This window comes from Oryctolagus cuniculus, chromosome 7 (assembly GCF_964237555.1).
Source record: "Oryctolagus cuniculus chromosome 7, mOryCun1.1, whole genome shotgun sequence".
Taxonomy (NCBI): Eukaryota; Metazoa; Chordata; class Mammalia; order Lagomorpha; family Leporidae; genus Oryctolagus; species Oryctolagus cuniculus.
In genome coordinates, this window is record NC_091438.1 from 94,759,061 (window position 1) to 94,775,894 (window position 16,834).

Below are 16,834 nucleotides of genomic sequence, written 5' to 3' on the forward strand. Positions count from 1 at the left end.
CGTTTATATCGCTAAACCAACAGGCTGCAAATAAGGTGTTACTCTACTGGCTGGAGTGATTGATTCCAATTACCAAAGAGAAATTAAGTTGCTGCTACACACTGGGGATGAGGGGGGTTTTGTAGAATCCCTGGGATTCTCTGAAGCACCCTCTAGTAGTTCAATGGCCAATAGTAAAAGTTAATGGAAAACTAACAAATCTAAGCAAACAAAAACAGCAGGACAATTGGGTCTCTCTACCAGATAAAGAAGTAACCAACTGAATTTCTGGTGGAAGGCAAGAGAAATATACTTCAGAGGCATCAACTATAGTCCTACAGACAACTGCTAAAGGACAAAAGTCACTTAGCATATTATCTTTGCCTATAATATGTGTTATGTGTATGCTACTTTCTTTTTTCCATTTTTATTTTTATACAAATTGTGGTGCTTAATCCTGTGATACAGTCTGTTTAAATAATTATTTATTTATTTGAAAGGCAGTTACATAGAAAGAGCAAGAGAGTGAGCTCCCATCCAATGGTTTACTCCCTAAATGACCTCAATCGCCAGGCTGAAAACAGGAGCCTGGAACTCCAACCTTTTCTCCAATATGGGAGGAGGCAGCCCAAGTCCTTGGGCCATCTTCCAATGCTTTCCCAGGCTCATTAGCAGGAAGCTGGATTGGAAGTAGAGCAGCCAGGATTTAACCAGCACTCTGATATGGGATGCTGGCATCACAAGCAATGGATTAACCTGTTGGGCTACAATGATGGCCTTTTTTTTTTTTTTTTTTTTAATTTCAGCTTCCACATGTAAGGGACAGCATGCAGAATTTGTCTTTCTGTGTCTGGTTTATTTCTCTCAACATGATAGCCTCCAGTTCCAACTATTTTGCTACAAAAGATAGAATTTCATTCTTTTTTATAGCTGAACAATGTTCCATTATGTGTGTGTGTGTGTGTGTGTGTATATATATATATATATATATATAATGTTTTCTTTATCCATTTACCAGATGGTGGATACCTTGGTTGATTCTACATATTGGCTATTATTGACAGTGCTGCTATAAACATGATGGGACAGATATCTTTGGTACAGTGAGTATATCCCAGTAGTGGGATTGCTGAATCATATGGCAAGTCTATTTCTAGTTTTTAAAGAAATCTCCATACTGTTTTCCATAGTGGCTTTACTAATTTTCATTCCCACAGTGTATAAGAGTTCCCCTTCCTTCACATCCTCACCAACATTTGTTATTTTCTGTCTTTTGGATAATAGCCATTCAGACAGGGGTAAGATTTCTCATTTTGATTTTGATTTGAATTTCTCATATTGAGCATTTTAAAATATATTTAATAACATATATTATTTAATATATTTGTTGACCAGTTGTATTTCTTTTATAGAAAAACTATTCAGGTCCTTTGTCTTTTTCTTAACTGAACTGGTTGGTTTTTGTTGTTGTTGTTGTTGTGGAGTTTTTTGAGTTGTTGATACATTTTGGATAATAATCTTCTATCAAATAAGTAGTTTTCAAAAATTTTCTCTCATTCTGTCAGATGTCCCTTCACTATATTTGTATCCTTTGCTATACAGAAACTTCTGAGTTTGATATAATCCCATTTGTTTAGTTTTGCTGTGGGGCCTTATCCAAGAAGTCATCATCTACACCAATGTCTGAAGTGTTTCCCTACTTTTTCTTCTATCAAGTTCATAGTCTGAGGCCTTAAAATTAATTCTTTGATCCATTTTGAACTGATTAATGTGAATGGTGAGAGGTAGGGATCCAATTTCATTCTTCTATATATCTCCAGGGGCAGTAACATTTATTGAAGAGACCTTTCTTCAATGTATTTCTGGGTATTTTTGTCAAACATTAGTTGACTGTATGTACATGAATTAATTTCTGGGCTCTCTATACTTCCTATTGATCTATATGTATATTTTTATGCACTTCCATATTGTTTTAATTATGAAAGCTTTTGAGTATGCTTAGAAAGGAGGTATTGTGATACCTTGAATTTTAGGATTATTTTCTTCTAGTTCTGTAATGAATATATTGGTATTTTGATAAGGATTACATTGAATCTGCAGATGCTTTAAGAGTATAGACATTTTAATTCTTACAATCCATGAGAAAGGAATATATTTTCATTTTCTGTGTCCTTGATGATTTCTTTCATCAATGTTTATAATCTTTCTTGTAGAGATCTTTCCCTTCTTTGGTTAAATTTGTTTCTAAACATTTGAATGGCTTTTTTGAATGGAATTTTTTTTCTGATATATATTTTGGCAAATTCATTATTGGTGTATAAGAAAACTACTGTATTTTTGGTATTTTTGTATGTTTATTTTGTAATCTACAACTTTACTGAATTGGTTTATCAGTTCTAACAGCTTTTTGGAGAACTGTTTAGATATTTTCATATACAACAGCTTGTCATCTGCAAGCATGTTGACTTTCTCTTTCCAATATCAATGCCCTTTATTTCCTTTTCTTACCTAATTTCTCTTATTAGTACTTCCAATATTATATTGAAAAAGAATGTTATAGTGTCACATGTTTTCATGATGTTTACTTCCTCTGTAAGACTCTCTTTAGAATTTCTTTTAAGGCTGATTTGGGGATGATGAATTCCTGTTTTTGCTTATCTGGAAAATATATTATTTCTTCCTCACTTCTAAAGGATGTCTTCACTGGATATAGTAGTCTTCTTGGTAGTTTTTTTTTTCTTTTAAGACACTTGAATATATCATCCCATTATTATTTTGGAGTTTCTGATGAGAAATTTGCTGTTAGTCTAATTGGTTTTCCTTTATATGTAATATGACACTTTCTCTTTTTTTTTTCTTTTTTTTATTTTTTAGACAGGCAGAGTGGACAGTGAGAGAGAGAGACAGAGAGAAAGGTCCTCCTTTTTGCCATTGGTTCACCCACAATGGCCGCTGTGACCGGCGTGCTGCAGCCTGTGCACCACGATCCGAAGGCAGGAGCCAGATGCCTCTCCTGGTTTCCCATAGGGTGCAGAGCCCAAGCACTTGGGCCATCCTCCACTGCACTCCCGGGCCACAGCAGAGAGCTGGCCTGGAAGAGGAGCAACCGGGACAGAATCCAGAGCCCTGACCGGGACTAGAACCCCGTGTGCTTGTGCCGCAGGCGGAGGATTGGCCTATTGAGCCATGGTGCCGGCTGGCACTTTCTCTTACTGTCTTTAGAATTCCCCCCATGTCCTTAACTTTTGGTAATTTACTACATATGCCTTGGAGAAGATCTTTTTATTGGTTGAATCTGCTTGTAGTCCTTTTAAACTTCTATATCTGGATGTTCATATATCTTTCAAGACTTGGGAGGTTTTCAACTACTATTTCATTTAATAGGTTCTCAATGCCTTTTTCCTTCTATTCTCTTTTGGGAATCCACATAATAAAAATATTTGGTTGTTTAATGGTACCCAATATTTTGCATAGCCTTTCTTCATTCTTTTTAATTCTTTTATCTTTATTTTTGTCTGGATTATTTCAAAACTCTTGCCCTCCAGATCAGTAAATCATTCCTCTGGTTGGTCTATTCTGTTGCTGAAGTGCTCAACTGCATTTTTTATTTTATTGATTGAGGTTTTCAGCTTCAAAGTTTCTGTTTGGTTCTTTTTAATGAACTCTACCTCATTAATGAATTTCTCATTCATGTCACCTATTGTTTTTCTCATTTCTTTAAGCTATCTGTATTTACTTGCAATTCATTGAGTTTCCTTAAGATTGTTATCTTTGAATTCTATTTCAGACATTATATAAATTTCCTTCAGATTAGGATCTATCTGTAGAGGACTGTTGTGTTCTTTTGGAGATGTTATGCTTTTTTGCTTGTCCATGTTTCCTATGTTCCCATGTTGACATCTCTGCTTCTGGTGTAATAGTCCCTTCTTTATGGAGTACGTTTTGTTAGGAAAGTTTTTTTATTTTTTTAATGTGGGATGCAGGGTATCACTTGGTTTGTTGTTGCTTTGGCTTTGGTTCTAGGTGAGCCTAGAAGTGTAACCTCTGAGTGATTTGTTTTGCTTTAACCAATGTCAGCAGTGTCTATAAGTAACAGAGTTGTCTATTCTGCAGCAGTGCATGGAGGTCTAAATACATCTTTGAAGTAGAGGCGGACTTCTTAAGGTGTATATCTTCAGTCTTCAGAAAGTTCGGTATCGGTCACACTCAAATTTATAATAACCTGAGCCTTGTTTTTGATGCTGAGAGACACCAACATTGTGTCCCTTGTCCCACTGGGCAGACCTGAGTGATGTGGGGCTTTTTGCACCAATATCCATGGCTCTAGAACTGTGTGAAGTAGATAGGACCTTCTCTAGGTTCTGCTGAGAGACAGGTGCTGGGTTTTATAGCACCAAAAGCCCTTACTTCCAGAACTTAGCAATGTGGAATGGGGACCCTGCTGTGGATCTACATGGTAACTGCAAGTTATCCTGGAGATTGTGCACTGGCAAGTATGAGTCTGGACAGGTGAAATGCAGCAGATTTTTCCCTGGGTCTCACAGGGTAAATGTTGATGCATCTGAGGAAATTAATAATAATTCTAACAGTCCTGGTCCTGTGGAATGCTGTGGGGTCATTACCTACGTCTCCCAGGATTACAGTCAGTTGTGTTGGGAATGGTGGTAGTTACTTGCCTGAAATAGCATCTCAGATAGAGCTCTCCAGATACCTCAAGTGAGTATGAGTTACTCCAGAGATTGTAATACCAACATCAGCAATACCAGCTCTGTAAGGCACTGATGGAAATGTCTCCCAGTTCCCACATGACATGCAAGGGTGATGCTGGCTGGTGTTTGTGCCTTGGGTTCCCAGCACTGTAATCTAGGAGGTGCAGAGGTAACTTCCTCCAGTCTCATCCTCTTGAATTTTATCTAAGCTGCTCCTGGTGCTAATGCCAAGAAACCAAGAGGAAACCCCCTGAATAACACATAGGGAGTGAGCTCAAGCCCAGGGTCTTATCCCTAGAATTCTCACAGTCACAGGCCACAGGGTGCTCTGAAAAGCACCCTGTTCTGGCACTAGTGGCTTTTGGTAGCAGCAGAACTGCTCGCTGTCCACTAGAACAGAGTTCAGTGGTGAATCTACCATAGTGAATTGAGGCTGGCACTTTAGCAGGGAGGGAACATTTGGCTTTCCTATGTAGAGCTTAGACACCAACCAGTTCCCTAGGCTAGACTTGAAGTTAGTGGGGACCATGGAATTCTGACACAGGACTGCCAGTGGTGGGAGCCACAGCACCTTCTTACCTCTTCCCAACATGATGCTGTTCCCTGTCTGAAAGCTGGTGGAGTAGGTGCTGTGGCAGCTGGTGGCAATGCTATGTCTGTCCTCTCTCTTTGCTGTCTTATAGAGACCACTTCTTTGCTGGAAATTTCTCTCAGTTCCCTCTGAACACAATCCTCGCTATGTTTTTCTGGAATTTCTCTGTGGCTGAGATGAGTGCAGTTTCTCACTCTTCAGCCATCTTTGATCCTGTCATGATATTTTCTTGGTCTCTTGATTTATATGTGTATTCTCTTCTTGTTGTTAAAAAACACATTTGGAAAGTTTATTTTCCTTTTGTTAAAATATATATCTATTTGAAAGTCAGGGTTCCAAAGAGAGAGGGAGAGACAAAGAGAGAGATCTCCCATCCACTAGTGCACTCCCCAAATGGCCACAATGGTCAGGACTGGGCCACACAAAAGCCAGGAGTCTAGAGCCTAGAACTCCATCCAGGTCTCCCAGGTAGGTGACAGTGGCCCAAGTACTTGGCCATCTTCTGCTGCTTTTCCCAGGCACATTGGCAGGGAGCTGGACAGAAAGCAGATCAGCTGGGACTTGAACCAGTGCTTTTATGGGATGCTGGTATTGCATATAATGGCTTAACCTGCTCTGCCACAATGAAAAGGTTTTTCTTTTTTTTAAGCTTTTATTTAATAAATATAAATTTCGAAAGTACAACTTTTGGATTATAGCGGCTTTTTCCCCCATAACCTCCCTCCCACCCGCAACCATCCCATCTCCCACTCACTCTCCCATCCCATTCTTCATCAAGATTCATTTTTAATTTTCTTTATTTACAGAAGATCTACTTAGTATTTATTAAGTAAAGATTTCAACAGTTTGCACCCAAACACACAATGTATAGAGTACTGTTTTAGTAATAGTTTTACCGTTGATTTTCATAGTACAACACTTTAAGGATAGAAATCCTACATGGGGAGTAAGTGCACAGTGACTCCTTTTGTTGATTTAACAATTGACACTGTTATTTATGACGTCAGTAATCACCGAGGCTCTTGTCATGAGCTGCCAAGGCTATGGAAGCCTCTTGAGTTCACCAACTCAAGAGACAAGGCCACAGTCAAAGTGGAAGTTCTCTCCTCCCTTCATAGCAAGGTACCTCCTTCTTTGATGGCCCATTTGGAAAGGTTTTTTTCTAAGTTGTTTCTTATATGTCCAGTATTAGAAGTTTATGTAAGTTTTCTCTGGAGGATTTCAATATAGTTACATGACAAAATTTTTAAAAATTGCTTTGTAGCCATATGTTCACTCTATAATGGGTATATTTTCTACTTTCTATCTGACAGAGTCTTTTTTAAAAAATTATTTTATTTATTTGAAAGATAGAGTTATAAGGAGAGAGTTAGAGACAGAGAGGGACAGAAAGATCTTCCATCTCTTGGTTTATTCCCTAGGTGGCCACAATAGCCAGGGCTGGGGCAAGCTAAAGCCAGGAGCCAGGAGCTTCCTCTGGGTCTCTTACATGGGTTGCAGGAGCCCAAGTGCTTGGGCTATCTTCTAATGCTTTCCCATGTGCATTAGCAGAGAGCTGGATCAGAAATGAAGCTGCCAGGACTTAAACCAGCACTCATAGGAGATGCCGGCATCCTAGGCAGTAGCTCATCTCACTGTACCACAATGCTGGCCCCTGATATGATCTAAAGACAATATTCAGTGGAACAGCAGATTCAGTGAATGTTGGGTAAATGCACTTCCTTATTTTGGTTTCTTCATTAAAGAATAGGGATATTTTGTTGGGTCGATATACAGCATTCTTTCATTGTATAGAATTCAACTGTATGAAGAACGGTGATAGAGTAGCCAAAGGAATCCACTGTTCCAGTTACTGATTCCTTATCTTTCAGCTCCACATCACTCCTTGCTGTTCTATGGGAATGGAATTGAACCCTTTAAGGATATCTTCAGAGTGAACCTGATGTTAGCTTTGTCACTAGAGCATGCTGGAGGAGGGTTGCTGGTAGATGAATCTTCTCTTCCTGTTCCTGGTATCCTCCTCTTGCAGTGTGTGTGTGTATGTGCACATACATGTGTGCATGAGAGTGTGGTTCTTGCAGTGCCCAACACCTGGTAGCACAGCCCATCCTCCTGTAGGCAGCTTCATAAGGAAGGGCTACCAGCAAGGCATCTCCTTATGAATGGCTGCCTTGGGCAATCTAGCCTCAGCAGCTTTGCAGTGAAATGCAGTTGGTGGGCAACTGCACCCCTCCTTGGCCATCTACATCATGGAGTGCTACTGGCTGGACACTTCCCCCTGACCAGTATTCCCCACTCCCCTCCAGGTGACTTTTCAGTAAGTTTTTGAGACATGGCTCCTCCTTGAAATAAGCTTTCTACCAAATCCCACTGAACGTATCTGCCATCCAGTGAACTTCACTATGCCTTCTCCAAAGATGTCTGGACCTCAGCCCATGGAGTGAGAAGGTCTCTCCCTTGTGTTTTTTCTCAGTCATAGGGGTTGCCACCTCTCAGTTTTTGAAAGATTTACTTATTTTATCTGAAAGGCTGAGCTACAGAGAGAGAGACATAGAGAGGGAAAGCTAAAGAGAGAGATTTCTTTCATTTGCTGGTTTACTCCCCAAATGGCCGCAATAGCCTGGGGCTGGGCCAGGCAATGCCAAGAGCCTGGAACTCTGTCTAAGTCTCCAAAGTTGGTGCAGTGGTCCAAGCACTTGAGCCATCTTCTGCTGCCTTCCCAGGTACATTAGTAGATTGGATTAGAAGTGGAGCAGCTGGAACTCAAATCAGTACCCATATGCGATGCTGGTGTTGTAGATAAGGGGTTAACCAGCTGTGCCATGACGCATGCCTCTCCTCTCTGCTTTGAGTTCTTTTTATCTCTTGCTGGTAAATCCTCCATCCCTCTAATGTCTTGCTTAAATCACCGTGTGATGCATGTCTCCTGATTGGACTTTGACAGATACAGCTTCTTACAGAAACCAGATGGCAGTAAGAGGTGACATCCTTGTTCACATTCATTTTTTAAAGGTTTGTTTATTTATTTGAGAGGTAGAGTTAGAGACCGAGATAGGGAGAAACAGAGAGAGGAAGAGACACAGAGAGAGAGAGAGAGGTCTTCTATCTGCTGGTTCACTCCTGAAATTGCTTCAATAGCCAGAGCTGGGCCAATTGGAGGCCAGGATACAGGAGCTTCCTCTGGGTCTCCCAAGTGGGTGCAGGGGCCCAAGCACTTGGGCCATCTTCCACTGCTTTCCCAGGCAATCTTCAGGGAGCTGGATGGGAAGTGGAACAGTTGGGAGAACCAGTGCCCATATAGGATGCCTGTAGTACTGCAGAGGGAGGCATAACTTACTACAGCACAGGGCTGACCCCTCACAATAATTTTTATTGTTCAGATTATTCTTCTTTAAAAAGAAGAAGCCCACCCTGTACCCCTACCCCAAAAGAGTCAGAGCCCATTCTTTGCCATCTCATTCAGAAGGCCTCCCTGGGGATATCAACTGAAGGTTGCAAGATGAATGGGGCACCACCTCTGACATGGTTCTGGCCCGTGGCATTGGCCTGGTGATGCACACAACTATCATATACGAGATGTCTTCAAAAATTCCTAGAAAATTAGCATTGTTTAAGAAACTATATATAGATTTCAAAGGTTTTTATTCCCCCAAAAAAGCAATTTTATGCATATTTTTAGCTAGTTTTCATTCAAGAAAAAGAGAGCACTCCCTTGTACTGGTTTACCCCCCAAATGCCTGCAATTGATGAGGCTGGGCTGTGGCTTAAGCTAGGAGCCCCATACTCAGTCTAAGTCTCTCAAATGGTAACAGGGATACAATTACTTCAGCTTTCACCTGCTGCCTCCCAGGGTCTGCATTATTGGACAGCTCCATTCAGGGGCTAGAGCCAGGAATAGAACGCAGATACTCCAATAGGGATCCTAGATATCCTAAATGACATCTTAACCCGCAGACCAAAATCCTGCCCCTCCATGAACTATCTGAAGTGACTTCATAGATTGAAACCACCCACCAGTCTCATCAACTGACTTTGTTTTAAAAAGCCCTGATTCTTCTGGTCCGGGTAGTTTTTCCTGGCTCTGAAATTAAAAATAAAAACAGGGAAAAATGAGATAAGGGGAATAAAAATTTAGATGTTAAAATGAGAAGCTAAGACTCTAAAGGATATACTTATGAATAAAGTAAATTACAAATTGGAAACAAAACTCTTTTCAAGTGAAAATAATAGAAGGAAAAATTAAATTGAAAATAAAGAGTAATCCAGGTAGCTGAAACATTTTAAAGGAAGATTAAAAATAAGCTCACATTAGTGAAAGAATATAACATTCTGTAAGTGCTAAACAGTTAGAGAACAAAACAACTAAAAATAAATACAGAAGATAAGAGATGAACAATTTAAAACATGAGAACATTTTTCTAAAAGGCAAATTACCTGCTTTTAAAAGACATCTAGCTTTTGTTATTCTCCAAACATTAACACAGCCACAAGTTCCAGTAGCTTGTATCTGTGGCTTTGATTTCCAAGGTCAGGATCTTGGCAAAGCACTCTTCAGAGTCCCATTGGAGTAGCAAGCAGTTAAGAATGTTTAGCTCTTCTATTTCCTCATTCTCCAAAGGCTCCTGTCTCCTCTGATTGCCTGGTTTTTAATTCAGTATCTTGTAGAGTTGGGTATGGAAAGAGGCTAGAGCAACACATGCCCTTTCTTGGCCAGCCCTGTTTGCTGTGGCTCTAGGAGCAGGCCTGCCGATAAATCCTTTACTACCAGCCTGAAAACCCAGGAGTAGGCCTATAAGGATGTGGATTGCCCAGGTATCTCCTGATGCTGAGGTTGCTGTGTGTCCTCCTTTCTTTCCCTCACACTGCTGGCTGCAGCTCAAGTAATCAAACTGCTTTATAATGTATCTTGCCCCAGGAAAAGGCACATTAGTATTTTTCATACCTTTTGGTTAGAACCTACAGTAAGAAATACTTTTCCTACTCTTGACTCAGTACATATATGTGTGTATATACATATCTATAGGACTGAAAAGGCAATTTTACAAAACAAGTCCCTCTCTATCATTTTCTATTCTTTTGTATTCTGTATTATGGAATTGTCTCAAATGGGAGCTAGATCAAAGGTTTTCAAAAAATATTTGGCTTTCATATACCCTAAAAATGCATGTTACATTGTGTTTCCTAATGCATATATAAGCATATGCATGTACATAACTAAAATAAAATCTTACAGAACAATTATGAGTCTTCTTTCATGTAGTACACCTTTTAATTTTCTACTCTATTGTGTTACAGTTCTTAACTATATCTGCCTCTACTTGCATCTCCAAGCTTCCCACTAACAGTGATAGCATGGAGAACCACAGCCAAGGAAAGTAGTCAGCAGGGTGGTTTAATAATCATACACATTTAAAAAAATATTTTTATTTATTTATTTGAGAGGTAGACTTACATAAAGAGGAAGAGACAAAGAGAAAGGTCTTCTATCCACTAGTTCTTTACCCAAGTAACTTCAATAGCCAAAGCTTGGCCAGTCCAAAGCCAGGAGCCAGGAGCTTCTTCTGGATCTCCCACATGGATGCAGGGGCCCAATGACTTGAGCCATCTTCTACTGCTTTCCCAGGCCATAGTAGAGAGCTGGATTGGAAGAGAAGCAGCCAGGGCTTGAACTGGCACCCATATGGGATGCCAGTGCCACAGTTGGAGGCTTAGCCCACTATACCACAGCACCGACCCCCATACACATTTTTGTACCAACAACATACTTAACTCCTCCCTCTTGCTGATTGGATCTATAGTTTGCACCCTTGTTCCTCTAATGTTTATGAAGTATGAATACCTTGTATATGAATGAAAATCTCTTTCTTTGTGGTATATACAATAGAGGATGAAGATCTAGGACCCTGGTGAAGAGAGCTCCAAAAGGGTTTCTAGAAGGTGGAGACATTGAATGTTCGACACAGGTTTCTCAAAAGTGGCAGAACCAACACACATATACCTTAATAAAAAGTAGAATTTATTTATGCAGCTGAATCTCTAGTAGAGATTTGTCTTCAGGCTCAGTTTAATCCAGGACATGATGACATTCTGGGACCCATTTCTCAGTTCTGTTTCCTCTCAGATGGCTTTGCTCTCAAGGTGGTTCTTCTTGTGGTAACAAAAACTGAAGCCCTCCTGAACGCTAAAGGACCATGAAGTGAGGTGAGAATGTGTGGGAGGTAGAGGAGAGGAGTTTGTATCCCTTTATAGGATCATGTTCCCATCTCTATTTATTGTCTCTGGAGAGACAATCAATGGACAATAAAGAGACAATAAATGTTCCCATCTCCATTTATTGTATCTGGCCAACAAGTTTAAGCCAGTGAGGGCCTGTCCCCTGGAGCTACATATAGAGCATGTCCCCCATAGAGTGGGCTGATTTTTCTAAAGAACACATGGGGGATTGTGTGTGAGAAGATGGAGGCTGGTGTTTACCCCCAGGGAGCCTTGAAGGCTGTGTGGAAATGGAGAAAGAGTTTGATTGGGGAGCTGTGTCAACAGTTGGAGACTCAAAGGAGGAGACAGTGCTTTATTTGGGAGTAGAAGCTGGCATGAAGCCTGGAGCCACCTTTGTTCCTCTGGAGCATAAGCATACACTGGGAGCAGTGGGAGGTGAGACAAGCTGGAAAGGCAGCCTGTGGGTTCTGAAGTCCAGGCTACAGAATGAGGACCACATCCAGCAGCTGGTCATTCTCCAGAGAAACGTCTTAAATAAAACCACTACTTTCAGACACTAATTTTGGGTGCAGAAAGGACTAGAGAAAGACAATCCTAGAACTTCACACTAGTCCCTGCAAGAGTTCAGTGAATGCCAAACAGTGAAGCTGTGATTGTGGAGGGAGGAGGGAACTTACTGGGAAGCTCTTGGCTCTCTGCCTCATAATCCCAGGAAACTTTAAATAAATGCTGTTGACTTACGCTGTGTAGAAGAGATCCTTTAATATTTAATGACATTCAACAAAGATTAAATAAATTCAACAGGCTTTGCTTTCCAAAAGAAATCACCTTTTGGAAGAAAAACAAACTAATGGTTATGCGACTCATTAACCATATCAACCTTATCAAATGGTTAAATTACTCTGTAGTATATGAGAGAGAAAAATACCACCACTTCTAACTCACCAGACAAGCTCCAGAGGCCTCCCTAGAACCTTGTGGTCACAATTCCTCTCCTCCCTCTCCTACAGAATGAGGTTCCAAAGGTGTTGTTTCAGCCTTGCACTCTCCTGTGTGCATCTTTGTGGCCTCTAGCTTTTGGTCAGTATGACAGAAAGCTCTGGCAGTTGAGTGAAATAATTTCCCAAGCACCTGTAGCTGGATTTAAGCACTAGAGATACAGAGATGAATCTCAGCAAAACCCAAAAGAAGGAGGCTCTATTCTAGTGTGTCAAATGAGATATTTGTAGAGTGCAATGGGAGGAGAGGTCAGCTGTGTGTGGCAAGAATAAGAAATGTCTCACATGAGAGAATCTTTAATAGTGAGTCTTAGAAAATAAGTAGCCAGAGAAGATGGGTGGGAAAGAGGAGAGCCATGGGGAAGTGCTTCCCTGGCAGATGGTTGTATTCACCTGGTAAGGCCATAACAACTTTGACCTCATGGATGTCTCAAGAAATCTGTGGCCATTTCTTTAGAGCATGGTTAGAGCTCCGTTCCAGTAGCCTGAATCCAAACCGTTGGTTCTACCCTTGCTCAGTTTGGGACTGATTATTCTAGTGAAAAGCAATGTGCAGATTGATAGTTTTTCAGGAGCCTTTCACATGGTCTTTTTTTTTTTTTTTTTTAAGATGTAGTTATTTATTTAAAGGCAGAGTTACAAAGAGGAAGAGAGAAGGAAGCTTTGGAGCTGTGCCGATCTGAGGTCAGGAGCCAGGAGCTTCCTCTGGGTCTCCCAAGTGGGTGCAGGGGCCCAATGACTTGGGCCATCTTCTACTGCTTTCCCAGGCCATAACAGAAAGCTGGATCAGAAGTGGAGCAGCCGGGACTCGAACTGGCACCCTTATGGGATGCCGGTACAGCAGGCAATGGCTTTATCCGCTACGCCACAGTGCCGGCCCTGGTGTTGTTTAATTCTTACAATAATGCTGTATGATAGTAATGATAGGAAGGATGCTAGTTCTATGGAAATCCTCAAGAGGCACTCAGCCAGGAAGGGCGTGGAGGGCAGCCTGGGAGAAGTTGTGGCTCACAGGTCTGTTTGCTCCACTAGTGTACATGGATGTCACCTTCTCTGCTCGCTGGACTCTGTTTTCAGAGTTGGATCAGATTTGAGAACTGGGGCTCTTTGCTGCTCACAGTGATGCCACTACTTCATTTTATGTATCAGTCATCCTTACAGTTTTTCCATTTGCTTGATGAAGAAACCATTATAGATAGAATAAACTGTACACACACAGGCACACACATACACACGTATCTGGCAAGAATGATGACAAATGTATGGTAAATGATGTATGACAGTAAGAATACAAGTTTACACTGATAGTTATACTGAGAAAAAGGAGTAATGTTGTAGAAATTGAAACATTGACATTTAATGTGATTTTGATGTCTTTCTTTAAAGGAAAACTTTTATCAGAAGAAAAAGTTTTTACTCTTTCTAGAGCTCTGTAAGTCATTCATTTATTCACTACGTCCATGCTTAATGAACTTCAGTGATACACTGCTAACATTGCCAAGTCCATACCCTTCAACTTGAGATTCAAGGTGTATTTCACCACAGGCTATGTTCCTAGTTACACATCCAAGCTGTCTTCCCCACCCCTGTAGTTTCCCTCCTCTGTCCCTGCTCACTTCTCTCTGCTTACCTTCAATTTTCAGCCTCCTCAGTGAGACCTACTGCTCTTGACAGTACTCTCTGTGCTGAGAATACTTGGCAGTAAGCCAAAACATCTTCTGAGGACTAAAGCCTTGATGTGATATGTGATATATGGTGGGCAAAAATCTCTTGCCAGTAAACTCTATATAGGTCTTCTTTCACCTTGTGAGTGAACCTGGATGGATGTACCTCCTTTTCTAGGTATACTTTTTTTTAATAATTTAATTGATTAATTAGCCCATGAGAGTATTTCAGGCATGGAAAGCCAAGACACTCTGGCAAAAGATCTCTGCGAGTGAGATCCCAGTGGAAAGAACAGGTCTTCAAAGAAGGAGGTACCTTTCTCTGAAGGGAGGAGAGAACCTCCACTTTGACTATGACCTTGTCTAAACAAGATAAGAATCGGAGAACTCAGAGGGCTTCCATAGCCTTGGAAACTCATGACTGAAGCATAGGGAGACTACTGATGCCATAGACAGGAGTGTCAATTGGTGAAGTCAACAACAGGAGTCACTGTGCACTTACTCCTCATGTAGGATCTCTGTCCTTAATGTGCTGTACATTGAGATTTAATGCTATAACGAGTACTCAAACAATATATTTCACTTTGTGTTTCTATGGGGGTGCAAACTGTTGAAATCTTTACTTAATGTATACTAAACTGATCCTCTGTAAAAAAAAAAAAAAAAGAAAGAAAGAAAGAAATTATCAACTCCCAACTTGACTCTCACTGGGATTAAACATGACAATAGGTCTGCTCTGATTTCATCATCATTTAAAAAAAATCATCTATTATTTTTCACTTTATATTTCTGTGTGGGAGCAAACTGTTGAAATCCTTACTTAATGTATACTAAGCTGATCTTCTGTATATTAAGATAATCGAAAATGAATCTTGATGTGAATGGAAGGGGAGAGGGAGTGGGAAAGGGGAGGGTTGTGGGTGGGAGGGACGGTATGTGGGGGAAGCCATTGTAATCCATAAATCATACTTTGGAAATTTATATTCATTAAATAAAAGTTAAAAAAATAATTTAATTGATTAATTAGTTTGGAAGGCATAGACAGAAAAACACACACATACACACACACATCTTCCCTCTGCTGATTCATTCCCCAAATGCTCACAATAGCCAGGACTGGGCCAGACCAAATCCAGGAGCCTAGAACTCAATCCTGGTCTTCCTTGTGGGTGGCAGGGACCCAAGCACTTGAGCAATCGCCAACTGCCTCCCATGGTGAGCATTAGCAGGAAGCTGAATTGGAAGCAGAGCTGGGACTCAACCCAGGAACTTCAATATGGGATGTGGATGTCCTAGGCCATGACTTAACTGCTGCATCAAATGCCTGCTCTTAGATATTTTATACAAAAGAGTAGCTCTATTCTCTTGGAGGGCCTGTAGGTGGGTGGGCTATTTCATAACCATCAAGCCCATACCTGATTACAACCTCAAAGAAGGACAGGTACTGAGAGTGAACAGTCAGGGCATGGGATTTCATCAAATTAAAGAGCTTTTATATAGCAAAGGAAACAATCAACAGAGTGCAGAGACCACAGGAAAAGGGAAAATATTTTCAAGTTATACATCTGATAAGGGATTAATAGCCAGAATATATATGGAGCTCAAGTAACTCAATTGAAAAAAAAACCCGAATAATTCAATTTAAAATGGGAAGTAGATTTAAACAGATATTTCCCAGACAAAACCATAGGAATGGCCAACAAATCCACAAATCCAAATCACAATGAGATATCACCTCATTCCAGTTATATGGACTGTTTTCAAAAAGATAAATGATAACAATTGCTGACAAGGATGTGGAGAAGAGAGAGCCTTGCGATGTTCTTGGTGGGAATATAAATTAGTACAGCATTTGTGGAGAACAGTATGGAGATTCCTCAAAAACTTAAGACTAGAACAGCCACATGACTCAACAGTCTCACTACAGGGTATATATCCAAGGGATATGAAATTAGTCTGTAAAGAGACATCTGTATTCTAATGTTTATTGAGGCAAGATTCATCACAATAGTTAAGAAATGGAAACAACTTTTCCATTCACTAATGAGTGAATGAAGAAAACATGCAAATAATGGGATACTGCTCAGCAACAGAGAATGAAATCTTGCCATTTGCAGCAACTTGAATGGAACTGGAAGTCCTTATGTTAAGTGAAATAAGCGAGCACAGAAAGACATATATCATGTGATCTTCCTCACATGTGGAGCCTAAAAAAAGGTAAATCATAGATGTAAAAAGCTCATTTGTGGTAACCAGAGGCTGGAGAGAGAAGAATAGGAAAATGTTGACTAACAGGTACTAAGTTATGGCTAGCTAAGAGTAAGAAGTTCTGGAGTTCTCTCCCAAAGTAAGGTGACTATGCATAATGTTGATGCATTGTATATTCTCATATATAAAGAAAAAAGTTAGAATACAAGATTTTGAATGTTTATGCCCTATAAAGAAATGTTAAAGGAGGATATGGGTATATTTACTCTGATTGTACACTCTACAATGTGTATGTGTGTATATTGAAACATAACATGGAACTCTATAAATACATACAATTTATTTAAAAATTTTTTTAAAAAGTAAAGCAAGTCATAAAAGCAAACACACAAGCAAGCAGGCACGCGCCCACTTCAGTGCCTTGTCTCATCTTATTCCTTGTTAAAAATGCCAAGGAAGTTAAAAGAA

The 16,834-nt window shown here is 40.3% G+C and overlaps 1 protein-coding gene across 3 annotated transcripts in view; it reads left to right on the forward strand.

Moving 5' to 3' along the window:
- The window catches only part of PIGK (phosphatidylinositol glycan anchor biosynthesis class K), a 184,559-nt gene that overhangs the window by 157,845 nt on the left and 9,880 nt on the right, over positions 1 to 16,834 (forward strand). The window contains exon 12 of one of the 3 annotated variants that reach the window (XR_011390650.1): positions 998 to 10,519. The exons of the other annotated variants lie outside the window; for them this stretch is intronic. The gene's annotated coding sequence lies outside the window, so the exon portion shown is untranslated. Of the gene's footprint in view, positions 1 to 997; positions 10,520 to 16,834 lie in introns of those variants that run through there. 3 annotated transcript variants of the gene reach the window in all.